The sequence below is a fragment of the Cupressus sempervirens genome, chromosome 7, assembly GCF_028749045.1.
Source record: "Cupressus sempervirens isolate cs-2001-9-10 chromosome 7, ASM2874904v1, whole genome shotgun sequence".
Taxonomy (NCBI): domain Eukaryota; kingdom Viridiplantae; phylum Streptophyta; class Pinopsida; order Cupressales; family Cupressaceae; genus Cupressus; species Cupressus sempervirens.
The window spans coordinates 607,585,767-607,603,421 of NC_143124.1; positions in this window are offsets into that span (position 1 = coordinate 607,585,767).

The window sequence follows — 17,655 nt, forward strand, 5'->3', positions numbered from 1 at the left end:
GATGCAGAAGCATTGAAGGAGTTCTGCAATCTTGCACTACCAAAAATGTTAGCTTTTTATTTTGGTTCATGTATCATCATTCTAATGTTTTCTTTTGTGCTTGATGTATTTGGGTCACTGGTCCAAGGCAACTCTTGCGCCCTATACAGTTTGTTATTCATGTGCATAATTGCTCTTTGCATACATGAGTTTGGTGGGATGTTGGTTTCGGATAGCTTCATTCAAGTTCTTATTTGTGCTTGGTGACCTATGCCTTTTATGCATTGCTGCACAATTACTGCCCAACCCTCTGCACTCTTTAGCATTGTCATGTGAGTGACAAACTCCTATGGGCTATAATGCACAACTTTGTACAAACTTTTGTCTGTTGGAAAACTCCACACACAATTGTTTTTCCCACATTATGTTTCATGCCAAAATACTTGATGTCATGCAATTATGGAGTGGATCCTGAAAATTTGATGTGGCTAGCTTGTCCAGATGTTGGTAGTCTCCATGTAGTCAATTTGAGATTGAAAGACTGTAATATCACCTTTTTGGACATTAGTACTCAATTAAATAATTAAATTGTAAGTTGTCAAATTGCTTGAAATCAAATGCCAACATAGTTTAATTATTTACTAAAGTATTAATAATTATTATTATGGAGTCTAGTGAAGAATTAACAAAGTCATTCCAAGTTTAAAAGGAAAATAAAGAGATAGAGAAAGAAATATGAAGAAACAGGCTGGAGAAAACGAAGACTCCTGAAGTATTATCAAAAAACTCTGGGAGAATTCTGGGAAGCTTTGGCTTTTAGCAGATTTAAGGACAAAAATTCTTGAGCTTGAAGGGGATGGACAGAAACCCATTGTCTATTCAAGATATGACTTATGTGTCGCACTTTGTGCTTCAATTTTATACTTCTAGTTATCCAATCTAACTTTCAGTTTGCTGGCTATGATTGGATGTTTTTTTGTTTATCTACTGAAGATTTGAATATTATAATTATAATATATAATTTTATATTATATATAAGAACTTATATATTTTATCTTTTCAAGTTGTTATGAATGTTTGTATATATACAGATATATATCGGTTTTTTTCTCTAGCATTTTTAAGTTTTTAAATATTGGTCTCTTCTTGGTACATTGTTTGTTTTTGTTTTTGCAATCTTTGCATTGTTCTTATTTATTTTTTAATATTAGTTCTTAATTTTTTTCCTTCTTGCATTTTTTTTTTATCATTTTATTATTTGACTTTGGTTGGTGCTCTTTGTTTTAAACTAGCTTTCTTGGTTTATTTCCTTTTGTGTTTCTCTTTCCTTGTAATTTGTCTAGTCTTTCCCTTCATCCTTCTTTTATATCCAATTGGGTCTGCATTTTTGTTTCTATTTCTTCATACAACTCTCTTTCATCTTAATGATGGATCATTGAGTACTATCTGAAACATTGATGCAAATAAAATTGGAAGTGAATCCAAAAACATACAATATAATTGCTATGGACTATGAAAATCAATGTCTACTATTACTCAAGCATTTTAATTGATTTTTTGAACTAAAATATGAATAAATTTTGCATACATCATAATAATTCACTAAATGAAATAAAACCCTTGATTCAATTTATCCAAAACTCAATAGAATTTGCAAGTAGGGGAGAAATGAGCCAAATTTTTTTTTTAAAAAAATCATTATTTTGGAATAGTTGTTTGTATCATGTAACAATTTACAGTTTATAAACTCAAAATGTGCAAGAAATAGACATAAAATCCTTTAATATTCTTGTTTTGTAAATGTATTACAAATGTATTCTATACTCACTTGGACTTCAATTTGAACCTAGACTAAAAAAAGTTGGAACCCTTTTCTCATGGTCATGAATTCCCTTATAGGGACAAGGGGCAATGAGCTCTAGACTAGAGAATAACAAGTGTCACATTTTTATTTGACAATCTTATTACAAAATTATGAATAAGACAAAATAACCATCACCTCACCTAAAGAGTACTTGTGCAATGCTATGCACTATGTCCTTTGATGGAGATCTAATTATGTGGGCCTATGACTATAAGTAATGAACCTCAAAAAGTAACTAAAAAATATAATACCCAAAATAGAAACCCTATGATTACATCAAATAGTTAAAAACTTAACCGTTTGTCTTTATTCCTCTTCCAAGACCTAACCAATTGACAAAACATTCCTCTGAGGACTAATTATGGTTCAATATTTCATTTACTTTAGCCCTATAGGGAGTGTACTTAATAGCTACCTAATTGGATTCCCTTTCAAATGGTTGAAGAAAGATGTCAGTGGCAATAATCATTTCATATTGCTCACTAACATATTAGTGTTAAAGTCTTCACATATCAATTCAACTTGGGAATTGATCATTGTTTTCTTGTTCCTTTCATAGATGGAAATGTTTGATTTTCCCATGAACACACATAATCTTATGTAGAAGAGTGTCTTGTAATACATCAAAATTATTTAACAACTCCCTAGTTTTCCTTTCTGTACTTTCTAGTAAAACTTTGAAATCTTGAAGTAGAGCAACATGCTTGTCAACATGAAACTTTTCTTTTAGTGGCATCGACCTTAAATCACTTTCCTTATTAATCCACTTATGTAGTGATGACAATGTCTCTTTCCTATCCTTATCTACATTCTTTACAATTTCAAATAATAAAGAATGAATGTGTACCATCCTATCATTCATTTTCTCATTTAAATGGTTCAAAATTGTATCTAGAATTTTGTTGTTCTTTGATATAGATATTTTCTTTGTATCTACCAACTTATCTTCTTACTCCCTATATTAGCGGGCCCTTGGTGAGGTCCACTAAACATGTTAGCTCCTCAATGATGGGAATTGTTGGAGAAGTAGGATATGTTTCACTATCTTAGTATGTGCAGTTACAATATTGGAAGAGGTAGGGCTTTCCTCTAAATATGATGGGGTTGTGATACATGGACTAACACTTGCTATTGTGCAATTCTTTTCTATAATAGAGTTACTTTAGTCTCTAGCTCTATGCATCTCTCATTTGCATTATTGTACTCACTAAACATGTGGTGGTACCTCTCTTTGTATTCATTCTTCTCATCTTGATCCTTTTTTGTGACAATATGTGTGTAGATGCTCAAAAACGGTTTGCGCCTACTCTTTCATCACCTTTACATCCTAACTCGTCCCATTTTCTTAATTCACTAACTTTGGTTTTTTGGCCAACTTAATCATCATTCAGACATATTTCTCAACATTCTCTAAACATCTTTCAATATGTTATTCGCCATTCGTAACTCTTTTCAGTCAAATGCAGGTCATCTTGAAATCAATGCAAAACTAATCAAATCCATTTAGAATTGATTTTGGACTATTCAAGTGTCATTGAAATCACTTGAAATCAACCCTAATCAATCATCACCATTGACCCTCTAGGCATTGTTATGTCCTCTAGTGCCTTATCAACATTCCTCAATTCATGTCATGTGTCCTTGACATGTCATCAATCATCACCATCAAATCTTTAGGCATTGTTATGTCCTCCAACACCTTATCAATAATCATTAATTCATGTCATGTGTTCTTGGCATGCCCTCATTTTATCAATTCAATCCTTGGCATTGTCATGTCCCTCAGTGCCTTGTCGTTATTTGTCATCAATTTGATCCTTCACATTGTTGAGTCCTTTAGTGTCTGATCATGTTCCTATCCAATCAATTTAATAACATTGCTTGTGTCTGTTGATATTATTATGATAAATCCTATGAATCAATTTCAATCAACCTATGGCATTTGTAGAGTTCGTTAAATGCCATATGCCATCAATCTTTGTCATATGTCCTTGACAAGTCATCAATTTTTGTCCTTCATTTAACATCATTTCTTTCATCAATTCGATCATGTCAATGACCTTATCAATATCAACATATTTGATCTGCATTTTCATCATGATCCTTTAATAGGATTATCCTTGCATTTATCTCATCATTTTGGCCAATCATTTTATTAATTTTCCCTATAAGATTAAATAACCCATGCTTTATTCCTACATCTTTTATCATTTAATTCATTTCATCTTATTAGTTCTTCCTCTCACTAACTCTTCTCAATTAAATAATTTTTATTAATTAATTGTTCCCTTTTTATGAATTTCATATTTCCTAAATTCTATTTTTCTTAATTTCTAAATTCCTAATTTTCATTTATGAGGGAATTATGAGCTTTTGAAAATTAAAAATTCAAATGCTTACATCTTCCTATTTTCTAGCTTCCACTCTTACACCTTCCTCTTTCAAACTCTTAAACTTTCCTTTCACTTTCTTACACCTTCCCTTTAATTTTTGACTTCTTCCACAAAATGTGCTTACATATTTTTATGTACACCTCTTACAATTTGTCATAATGAGTTGTTTTGTGATACATTTTCCAATATTAACTTTTTAATCATGACAAGTTTCTAAATTGTACAATTTAACTATGACAATTTTCCAATTGCACACTTTTCCTTCCAATTTTGCATTTTGACTCTCAAATGCTATAAATTAAACATCTTTGCTCTTTGTGATATCACTATTAGGATTTAACTGTGTGATTTTGAGTGAAACTCATTGACCCATATTTCATGAGTAGTGATTCAACATGAATCCATCTCTCATGAGAATAAATGGAACACTTAGCACTCATTGGTTCTAGGTGATCTTTGCTCTTGTTTCGTTAATTGTAATCCAAATATTCTCACTATCTTGTCACTTTGTCATCATCATATCATCATCATCTTGCTATCATTTTCTAGGTGTATTTTGTCAAGACAAAAAGAGCTATATCAACTTCAAATATTTGAGAAGAGAGGAGAACATAGGAGCTAAACTTTAAGGAGGTTTCTTGTTTTTAATCTCTTTTATTTCAAGTTTCTTTTATGTTAGGATAGATTGGTTTTCATATTTTTGTATGAGAATTGTGGTTCTCTCATTTATGCTTTCTTACCTATTTCTAGTCTGACAATAGGCCAAATTTGTTGTTTCCAACACTAATTTGGATGCGTCTATTCCAGGAGTGTCAAATGCCCTTTGTATAATCACATTACCCCTCATATTTGTGTTCATGTTAGCAATACCAAGTTTTTTCTCTATAGGTGATAATGACCATATTGCCAATGTTGCATAACCATAAGAATAAGATGCCTCTTTCATTGCATGGTTTTCCTGGTTAGATTCTCTTCCATATAGTATCATATTCCCTCTTACTACATCAAAAGCAATGACATCCACAACATTCCATTCTATTAAGATGAGGACCCTTTCCTAATGTGATTAGGCTAAGGTGATGAATTAGGGTTGTCATTTATGGAAATATATAGTCTACTTGAAGATGGAAGAACTTTTTGTAGTGTATGGAGGCACATATTTAGAAAATTGACTAAGTATATATCAAGAAAACAGGCTTTAGAAGACTTACTTTGTTTGGTGAGCTTCCCTAGAGGAACATGAGGTTAGATACACTCGAAGGTAGATAGTATGGACAATTAATAAGATATATCTAAGACCACTAAAGGAGATATTAAGTTTTGTATGAATTATGGAGAATTTACTAGTAACATGGTAATAGGAAAGAACAGAGAAAAAGGTAGTATAATGAACTTTTGGTTAAGGAAAGATTTTGGTTAACCAAAATAAATACTTAACAATGTTGGGATGACATCCTAGATGTTAACCCACATGTGGCAAAATATTATTCAAAGATTTAGCAAAATATCAAGTAGGAAGGCCGACAAGACTAAAAGTTTTGGTATAAAGGCAAAGTATTTTGTTAAGTGAAGTATGGAAATTGAATTGTTATATAGATGTAAATTTTATATGTGCACTTTATGTGATTGGTATAGATGCAAATTTGATGTTCATATCATAGAAGAGAAGTTGTTTAATTGTTTTGTGAGGAGAAATTGCAAAGATAAATTAGATATTGAAGATATCAGCATAATGAAAATTTTTTGTGTCTATCTCTATTGCTAGCATTGTATAGTTCTATTTGCATGTTTGAGCAGTAGGCTCATCTTGCACCTTTTGTATTGTAATGACAACCCCTAAAAGGGATAAGGCTTCTAACAAGGCCTAGTCCTCTAACAAGGACATATACACCATACATATGTAACAAAATCTTAACAGGGTCACTATATTTCACAAGATACTTTTGATGGGTGTGCACACCAAGTTGGTGTATAAAAAAGTGGACAACCCCACGCGCCCCCCCCCGCCCCCCGCCCCCCAAAAAAATTAAATTAAATTAAATTAAACAAAAATAAATTCAATAACCTAATTAGGTTTTCAATAACCTGATTGGGATATTTAAAAGTGAAATGTCGGCCAAGCTTGGCCATTATACTTAAAAAAAATCGATTGGGTTTTGTAAAATATATATTTTCTTTGTTGTTTGCATTTGAGGGCATCTTTATACCCTCAAATGGTAGCAACAACGTGGAGTGTGGAGAACATCAAAACCTGATAGAGTTTAGCATAATTTTTTTTTTTTATTGCATTTCCATCCATAGTGCCCCACAAACAAGGTAGTTCTTCATTCTATTCATTGTTTATGTATTTTTTAATCAAATTTTGTTATGTTGTTTTATAATTTATGAGTTTTATAATTGTTTTTAATATAAATGCATCAAGGAATCGAAGAAAATCCTACACAAACTCCTCCACCTGTCATGACACAACCATAAAACACTCCATCCATTGTGACACAACCACAAAATCCTCCACTCGATATTCTCATTCAACAACCACCGCCTCCTTTAAACCCTCCACGCATACAATTACATCATTTAACTACTACACAAGAGAACCTCATAAACCGCCTCTCACAAAATAGTGCTAACATTACCCAAATGGTCAATAGGTGCAGTCATCTACACTTTCTCACCACTCAACCCTAGTGAATACACTTGAAAAAATGACCCAAAATGAAAATGAGGTGTCTAGGGAGGCTACGAAATGGGGTATATAGAGCAATAGGTGCCATGCATTTTATGTCGATGGGTTATCATTTCAACAAGTGAAAGATAAAGACACAAAGAAAGGTACTATATGTTCTCTTTTCATCAATCCTAAATCTAGAAACTCCCTATAACACACAACCAAAACTTTTCCTATTCATTGGTGCACTCATACTAGGATGAGATCATGTTTTTGGGATAGGTGGTGTACACCAAAAAGAGTGCATTTCTCTAAACCCTTTTATCCAAGGTTTTCCATGGATTGGAAAGCTTGAATGTCGGCTTAGGGCTCCCTAGTCATGGAGTGCAAAAGCATACAAATAAGCATAAAATGGCTCTCAGCTAAGCCTTATAGATGTAACACTTGCTAGTAAACCATGAAATGAGAGATTCTTTAAACAAGAGAAAAAATGCTAGTGTCAAAGAACTCTTGATGCATGCAATGCAAGAATGCAACTATGCTAAAATGGAGTGCACAATGCAACTAAGCAACACAAATGAAAGTATTACAGCCATCCTAATTAATCTATGTGGTCTAAGCTACTCGCAAAAGAACTACACTATATGAAAACTAAGCTAAGATGCCATGTAAACAGAATGCCATGAATGCAAAGAATGAAGACAAGAAGATCATGCTCTCCACAAAAGATCTCAAGCACTCCAACAAAAATCCTACAGCATAACAATACTCAAGAGTGTGGATCCTTTTGGGGGAGAAACCCTCTTCCTTTTAAAGTTGTACAGATAGTAGAGATCAAAATTGAGAGGGTGGATGATCAATGGTTGAAATTGAAACTAGGAGGGATCTGTGTGCACACACAAGTCAGCCAATAGAAAATGAGTTGACCTATCATATAAGACAAAAATCTCATAAGCTTTTCTTTTAATTTCAAAAATAGAAAAGAACTTTATGTGTGCACTTTAAGTGGGTTAGGAGAATGGGGTCTTTTTATTTAATTAAAAAGGGGACATGTTCTTTTAATCAAATAATGAGCTTGGGATAGCATAGTCAAACTATAGGTTATAATCAAATTAATTGATTATTAGCTACTTGGTCTAGGTAAATGATTGATTAAATTAGCCAAAATGCTAGGAAAAGGGCTAATAGTCTAGATGACCATTAGGTGATTACATTTGCCCCTCTTTGACTAATCTGTGATCGATCTGAGAACACATTATGTCAAAGAAAATAGAAGCCAAGTAGGCTGCAATAGACATAGATATCTTATTCTGAAGAACAAAATGCAGAAAGAGATAGCAAATCCTGAATGTACAGCCTAATAGTGGTAGTACTGAACATTAGGAAAAAAAAAAGGATGATGTCAAAATCCAAGAAGAAGACTAACACCTAGCAAAGTAGATAGATCAGGAGTAAGTGAAAAGATCAATCATATGCTCCTAAGAAATAGACAGCTGTAGCGAGCGACGATAAAGTATGTCTGGCCCCTCAAGATCAAAATCAAAATGAGGTAAGGGAATGCAAAAATGAGTTAGAAATGAATAAATTGAGTTATAGCAATGTCCAAGCTAAAAGATGAATGATTAGAACCAAACAATGACTAGTACAAAGTGATAGAATGCCCTAGTTTTACATGAGTTGACCATGAAGGATAAAGCATAAAAACTAGGTCAAATTGAGTAAAAAAGTGATATTAAGCATGAAAAGGTGAATAGAAGGAGCTATGAAGCATAGAAATGGTGAAGACATAAAGAAATTAAGATGCCCCAACGATGATTCGAAGATTAGACCTCAGAAGATTAGCTAACTACTCAAAAGAGGGTAGAATTTTAAAATGTGATTTTGACCATCAAGATGAACTTAGATTTTGATTTTGATCCCGAAAATGGATCCAGGACGTCAAAATTAGCTAGGGATGCAATTTTCGTGCAATTCTGAGAGGTTTGAAAATTAGGTCAAAATGGGGTCGAAAACTATAAAAGGGGCCCAAGTGTCATTTTCAAATTCATTGTCTTTTGTGAGTAGTTGAGAGCTTGTGAGTGGTTGAGAGGCTACGATGGCTTTGGGGAAATTTTGCTTCACTGACATTGTTTTAAGCGCAGCCGATTGCACAACTAGCCATAGTAGTACAGGGCACTGGTAAGTAACAACTTTTTGTCACTTTTTTGAGCTTTTTGTGGTGTTTTTTGGTATGGTTTTAGGGTTTTTTGCAAAATATCGCGTGATACTTAAAAATTATTGCACTGGTACTTTGATAAATGTTGCTCGATAGATTTTTACACAAAATGTATTGCACGCATGCTATGTAATCTATCACATGGGACATACCCATATGTCGCATGGATCGGTGTGAAATGTCGCACGATAGGATTATGTTGTACAACTTTAGGAAAAGTCTCACATGATACTCTGTCAGCAAATTATGTCACCTGTAGTAGGAAAAAGTATCGCATTGCATGTTTTTGTGGCTTTTATGTTATGATTACATTTTTTATGCATTATTGATAGGTACATGTTGTGTGTTGACAGGAGGTATTCCCAGCGCTACTGATCCGAGCCCCCAAAGTGGTGGGGTTGCATGTTGTGTAGTATCTAAGCGATGATGAGCATGCGGCCATATCTGTGATGGATTTGCGATGGGTTATATGGATGCCCCATATACGAGTGAACCATGGATTGCAGACTGCGCTGGCTGAGCAGTGGCACAACAAGCATAACACCTTTCATCTATTGACTGGTGAGGCCTCTATTACATTAGAGGATGTCTATCGCATTCTTTAAGTGCCATGCCACGAAAAACCGGTAAGTTCTTTGATTGATTATTTTTATCATGTGTTGCAAATGTTGATGCAAGAGGGACTGATGTTAATCTTGGTTATGTCATGTTGATGCCTCTTGGTAAGCTAGAGCAGCCGGCTAGGGGGTGATGACGAGCAGGATGCTAGGATCTACACATTGGAGGCAGAGTTACAGGTAGCTCGAGTTACCATTGCAGTGCATGATCAGTAGCTCATGGATGAGAAAGCACGAGGAGATGAGCTCCATAGGGAGAGGGATGTTGTTTAGCATGAGGTAACTCATCATGGTGCTTGGGCCACATACTATTATGCCACATATAAAGGTGTGGTGCCACTAGGGAAGGGACTAACTAATTACTCAGAGCAAGCAAGTAGATCAGAGTGTGTAGTACAACCACCAGATAGGAGACAAGTTCCACCACCAGGGCCACCACCTCCACCTACTATAGAGGGTGAGAGTTAGTCATAGGCTAAGACTGATGTTTTGACATTTTGATTGTACATCATGTATTCTTGAGATGGATATCCAAATTTTGGATTTCATTTTTTTGTATATATATATATGAGATACTAGATTCGATTAACAATCTTGTGTACTTGTCTCAAATGGATGTTTCAACATTTTAGTTTACATGTGATGTTTCAATTTATGTTTCTTGCTCATGTATGCATTTGGTTGGATACTTATGCTCATGTGTCTCTCTTATGTATGATGTTGTTAGCTCTCATGTGTATGATATAGACTTTTATGTTTCTGAAAATATGTGACACTTGGATAGATTGAATGTGATGCTTAGATTAACCCCTTTTGATGACAAGATAGCAAGATATACATGAAATGAAAGATCAAGAAGGTGAAAGACATGATAAAGAAAGCAAAGAAGAGCACTGAAGTAGTTAGCTGGCAGGTCCATAAAAAGGATAAAGAGAGAGTTCTCCCCATATGTAGGAATGCAAAACTAGACTAGAAAAATGAACCTAAAAATGCAAGCTAATATGCAAAGTGGTTTATCGAAAAGGGACACATAACATTTAGACTCTTATTTCATCATTGAGCATTTATTAGGGACATCACGAGATCATATAACCATCACTAGTATAACTATGAGGATATGAATATGATCAATATCATATAGGTATGTGGGAATCTAATCTAAGCATCAAAGACATAGAAGTCAACATGACTACATGATCAAATTCCCTAAGTTTGATATAACAAGATTACACCTGTATTAAGGCATAAATGCCAAGATAACCCTCAAGTGTGGTCTTGTAGAAAACAGTCAAGGATGATACGTTTATAAGTCCAAGTGTCAAAATAGGATCAGCATGCAATGCTTTAAAACACTATAGACAAATAAAGTATACCCACAAGCAGAAATCAAGAAAACGTGCCCCATGCCCCCAGTCTTCTAGTTAATAACATCTTCGAGAGACTATTAGAGAGGGAACACATAGTAAAGAAATTGTCATAGACAACACACAAAGTAGATAAAAATCAGCATAGCTCAATCGTTTAAATGTTTAAGTGTGTGTGTGTGTGTGTGTATAAGTCACTTGGCTATTTCTTCAAGACTTGATCCTGATAGTGAGAAATATTACAGCATCAGAGACTGTAGGTAAACGATCTGGAAAGTGTTGAGAAAAACTTGATGTATAGTTTGAGGGTAGTGTTGAGAAACATTTTTTTGTGAGTTGCCAAAGAAAACCTAGTGCACAATGAGACCTCAAGTGGGCTAAAAATGATGCCCCTGAGACGAGGACATGAAACAATCCCAAGCTAGGAAATGTGTAGCAAGATGGGTGATTGAGACTAATAGACATAGGTGCAAAGGTCTCAAGCAACGCCCATTTCTAGGTTTTCACCACTCGGGATTTTTTTTCCAGGATTTTTTTATAGTTTTTTTGTATTTTTTGTATTTTTTCCTTTTTTTGGTGATACATCGAAGCACCTATTGCTAGGTTTTCACTAAGATGATCATTTTTTTAAGACATTTCCAATTTTTAGGACATTTTTCAAGATCATAAATATGTACAAGATAGTTGAGCAGTAGGCCTTTAAGCATAGAACTTCTTTAAGTGTAGGACATTGATGGGCTCTGCAAGATCTTCACTTGTAGGATAGAAAAATGATAAGCACTAGACTCAAATGTTGTTGTGATAATGTATGGGCCTAACCAATTAGGCTCAAACTTTCCCTTCTGCTCTCTACGCTATTGATTCTTTGGATTTTCTCTAAGCATGAGGTCACCAACTTGAAACTCATGTGGATGAACCTTTTTATTATACTGAATAGACATGTGCTTCTGATAAGCCCTCATGTGATCAAAAGTTTCTTTATGGTGCTCATCAAGGGTCTCTAATTCTTGTATTCACATAGCTCTATGGTCTTCATTAGTTATCAACCCATGCAAAGAGACTTGCAAGGAAGGGATCTCTACTTCTAATAAGAGAACAACCTTGGAACCATAGACTAAAGAAAAGGGTGTGGCCCTTGTAGGAGTACGAATAGTAGTTATGTAGGCCCAAAGTGCTAGATTTATCTGTAGGTGTCAATCTCTCCCAAACTTATGTACAATATAGTATAGGATTTTCAATAATGTTTTTTTGGAGGCCTCTGCTTGACCATTCCCTTGAGGGTAATAAATAGAAGACCAGTGTTGTTTGATCTTAAACTTCTTGCATAGCTATCTTAGGTCCTTATTTTTGAACTATCCTCCATTATCAATGACAATAGAGGAAGGAATACCATATTGACAAATGATGTGATTTAGTATGAACAAGGCAATGTGTTTGCCTATAGCAGAAGATAATGGTACAACTTCAGCCCATTTAGTGAAATATTCAGTTGCAGTGATGATGAACTTGTGGCCACTAGAGGAACTTGGATGAATTTTTTTGACTAAGTCAAAGGCCCATTGTTGAAATGGCCAATATGTCATAGAAGGGATTAACTCATGTCCAGGAGCATGAATTAAGTTACCATGGAGTTGACATTTTTGACAAGACTTGGCATATTGAACAACATTAGCTTGCATAGTTGGCTAGTAATAACCTACTCTAAGTAGTTTTCAAGCAGGTGCAAGGCCATTAGAATGTGCCCCAAAAATGCCATCATGGACTTCAACAAGTGCCTTTTCGGACTCTTATAGTTCTAAACACCTAAGAAAAGTTTTTCTAGACCCCTTCTATACAAGTCACCATAGAAAAAAATGTAATGTGAGGCATTACAAAGGAATTGGCATTTTTGGTTGTGCATGAGGTTCTGAGGAACAATTTGATCATGCAGGTAAGAGAAGATGTTGGGATAACAAGAAGAATCATGACCTACAATAGTGCAGATCACTTGGTTATCAAGGGAATCATAGGTGGGATGACATAGTTCTTCCACCAGGAACTCAAATCGAGATTCATGTTCTTGTAGTTGGAGAATAGATGCTAGAGTAGCCATAGCATCAACAACTCTATTTTCTGCCCTAGGAATTTTTTGAAATGTCACAAAAATAAAGTAGTTCCTTAGAGCATCTATCAACCTTTTATAAGGTATCAACTTGTCATCCTTCATTTGATAGTCATTATTCACCTGGTTAATAACAAGTTGGAAATCCCCATAAATATGAAACTCCGTTATTCTCCATTCAAGAGCCATCTTGATCCCATTTGTTAAAGCCTCATATTCTGCCATGTTGTTTGTACAAGGGAACAAGAGTTTGTAAGATTTGGGAATCCTATACCCATGAGGAGAAACAAACAATATACTAGCTCCAGCTCCATTTTGTGTGTGAGAACCATTGAAGAACATTTTCCAAGTTCTCTCAGTTATGTACATTATTGAGGCATTTGGAAATTCAGCTTGTATGGGTGTTGTATCCTCTAAAGGAAAATCAGCTAGTTGATGAACTATAGCTTATCCTTTGATGGCTTTATGTTCAACATATTGAATGTCAAATTTTGAAAGAATCATCATCCATTTAGCTAGATGACCAATAAGTGTAGCTTTTCTCAACAGATATTTCAAAGGATCAATTTTGGCAACTAGGTGGACTGTATGTGCCAACATGTAATGTTAGAGCTTTTGAGAAGAAAAGACCACCACAAGACAAGCTTTCTCAATGCTTGTATAATTCATCTCATAGGAAACCAAAGTTTGACTAATATAATATATGGCCCATTCTTTACCAGTCTCATCACTTTGGGCTAATAGCCCTCCTAAAGAAGAAGTTGTAGCTGATATATACAAGATCAAAGGTTTGCCTAGAATAGGTGGCATAAAGATGGGAGGTTTTTCCAAGTACCATTTGATTTGATCTAGAATTTGTTGACATTCATCATTCCAGATATGAGTAGAACCTTTGTGTAAATTCTTGTTGAAAGGTTGAGCTTTATCAGCCAATCGAGAAATACACCTTCTTATGGATTGTAGACATCCTTGTAGACTTCTAAGTTGACTAATTTTTTTTTGAGGAGACATATCCATGATAGCCTGGACATTTTCAGGATCAACCTCAATACTTTTTACTGAGATAATGTAGCCTAGCAACTTTCCCAAAGTGACACCAAAGGCACACTTTTTTGGGTTTAGCCTAAGTTCAAATTGTTCCATATGGTCTAGTATCAAACTAAGGTCTTGAAGGTGTGTGTCTCTTGTTTTAGATTTTGTCAATGTATCATCAACATAGTCTTCCATATTTTTATGCATCATGTCATGGAAAATGGTGGTCATTTCTCTTTGGTAGGTAACACCGGCATTCTTGAGCCCAAAAGGCATGCCATTCCAACAAAAAGTACCCCATGCACACTTGAAGGTTGTCTTCTCTTGATTAGCTGGAGCTATCTTAATTTGATTATACCCATAAAACCCATCCATAAGGGAGTGCATTTCATATCCTGTGGTCATGTCTATGATCATATCAATGTTTGGTAGTGGGAAATCATCCTTGGGGCATGCTTTGTTAAGATCTCTGAAGTCAGTACAAACTCAGATGGTTTTATCATGCTTCGATATAGGTACAATGTTGGAAATCCATTCCGCATAGTCAATTGCTCTAATAAAGTTTGCACTCAAAAGTTTCTCCATCTTTGCTTTTACCAACAAAGCTACATATGGATGCATCTTCTACAGTTTTTTTTTAATAGGCTTGATATCAGGAGAAATAGATAAATGATGCATGATAAGATTTGTGTCAAGCCTGGACATATTCGAGTATGTCCATGCAAAATTGATCTTTTTATCTTGGAAAAATTGGGTAAGTTGCTCCTTTTCTTTAGCTTACAATGATTGACCTCCATGAATAATTTTAGGAGATTCCTCTGTCCCCAAGTTGATTGGATACATAGGCTCAATAAGAACTGATGATCTATCTTGAAAATAGCTTGGTAGACTACCAAGTACCTCATCTGTAGGTTCCTTGAAGAGGTTTTCACCGTTAGATACGTCTTTATTTTTACTTATTTTAGGTTCAGATACCACCACAATGTGGTGTTCACCATCTGACCATTTATTTTTTCTTTTGATTTTATGACTAAGGTACTTGATATCTATTTCTATCATGTGAATCGTGGGTTCATTGGTGGAAGAAGTGACAAGTTCAATGGCATTTAGGTAACATGTGATCTCATAGTCATTGCAGAAAGACAATATTTCTGGTGTTTGATATTGAATGGACCAATCGATGAGATCAGGATGGATCAGTGAGAGTGAGGTAGAAGATTCAAGATGATTGATATGAAAAGAGTCATCTTCGGTGACATCTGAAGGTGAGCCTATATTGAACATTGCAAAGGTATCCAGATTAGGGATAGTCCTAGAGGAACTAATGTGATCCACTAAAGCATATTGTGGGCCAAACTCATCTAACCCTACACTAGACTCATTGGCTACATTTGGTTGAGTTACATAAGCATGCATAACATACACTCCTAGTTCACAAGAGGCGTCTGATAAAATTTCCCATTCATATTCTTGAGAGTTTGTACTCTGATCTCTTGCAATTAGACAAGCAATATTTTGTCTAATCTGGCCTCTATTCATGTCCTCATGGTCATATTCATCTTGTTCTAGTTGTCAAGAAGTGGAAACTTTAGCATCATTAGTGGTATTTGGAGTGTCTTCCCCCCAAAGAAGAGAAGTTGCAGGCACAAAGTCCTCATCTTGCAAAGTAGTGGCAACAAGGGGAGGATCATCATCTTTTGATTCACTAGATATGGGTGCATTTTGAGTAGACATTAGCATATTATCCTCTAGCCCAAATCCTAAGCTAGCAGTGTCTCGAGCATCACGACATTGGGTATGACTTAAAGGTTCAGCTAGAGCTTTTTTGTTATCAGTTAAAGACCCATGACCTTTTTAGCCCATATTTGCAAGCATCTTATATCCTTTTCCATATTGTGTGGGAGAAATGGGCGTGGTAATTGTAACATCCTCTTCATCATCCCCTCCCTTATATATCTAGTCTTTAATAACTTGTTCTTTTTTTTTTTTTCTTCTAGAGGAATTGAGGATTGGACAAAAGTGTCAAAAAGAGTCATGGTAGAGGTAGAAGGTTTTTTTGGTGGACGGTTTCCAATAAGACTGAGGAGAAATTAGTAGAGCAACAATAGAGTCTAAAGTATATTCTCCCATATCAAGACTCATCATTTTCATTTTCTTCTCACACTCTATAAGAGATGGCATTGGCTCATGAGAAGAGCGATTGTTGGGAACTAGTGTTTCAGCAGTAGACAATGTGTTGATAGACATTGAGTTATCACTAGGGACAACTACTTTAGTGCCATTGAAAGGGAACTTGATGCACTAATGATACGTAGAAGGAACCGCTTGCATGTTGTGAATCCATGGTCATACCAATAGAAAATTATATGCAAGAGGGATATCTAGAACTTGGAAAACAACATCCTTTTCCACTGGACCAACTTGAATTGGTAACATAATTAGACCCTTGGAAGGTCTTTCAACTTCGTTGTAAGATTTTATGGTGATCTTGTGCCTAGGATCAATAGAAAATTCTGACATGCCCAACTGTTGGATGAAATTAAAGGAGATAATGTTGAACCCTACACCATTTTCTATCAAGACTCGACAAACACGAGTATGGAAGATTTGGACTTCGACATGGAGAGCAAGGTTGTGGGGATGACTAGGAGCTAATTCATCTTTTTAAGAAAAGGTAAGGTGATAAGGTGAGGAAATATGATTCACCATAGCTTGGAATTGTTTTGCATCAATATCTATGGGAACATTAGCAGAGTGTAAAGCTTTTTCAAGGATATCCTTATGCAAAGGAGATAACTCTAACAACTCAAAAATGGAAATTTGTGCCTGAGTACGCTATAACTGACTAACAAGGTCATAGTTCGAGAGCTTGGAAGTGGTTGGTTGTTTAGAAGATGAAGCATTCTTGGAATCTTGGGAAACTTTTAGAACAACATTAGATTTCCCCCTAGTAACAAGATTAAGTGGTTCACTTTGTGATGAAAAAGAATCGATCACGCGGAGCACTACCTTAGGTTAAGAGTCATTATGGTATTGAGGAACATCACATGTTTTTAAGACAACTTTAGGTTTTTCTTTTGCATATCGGTTGTCATCATTAGAATTTTCCATGCATAAATACTCAACAAGCTCAAGCATACCTATGACATTCTTTATGTCAGCATAAGCATAGCTGATCTTGGCATGATGATTCTTTTTAGTAGCTTTAGAGGTTTCACCCTTCTCATATTCTGGTAAGGGTTGCTTAAAAGCTTTGTGATCAACATTTTTAGTGAGATCATCTGTAACAACTTTTCCTTCCTTAATAAGATCTTGAATCACATCTTTGAGCTTGAAATAGTTTTCAGTGTTGTGACCCTTGCTTCTATGATAACTTCATACATGATCTTCTCTCCACCATAGGGGTTTGACAGGTGGGTCAT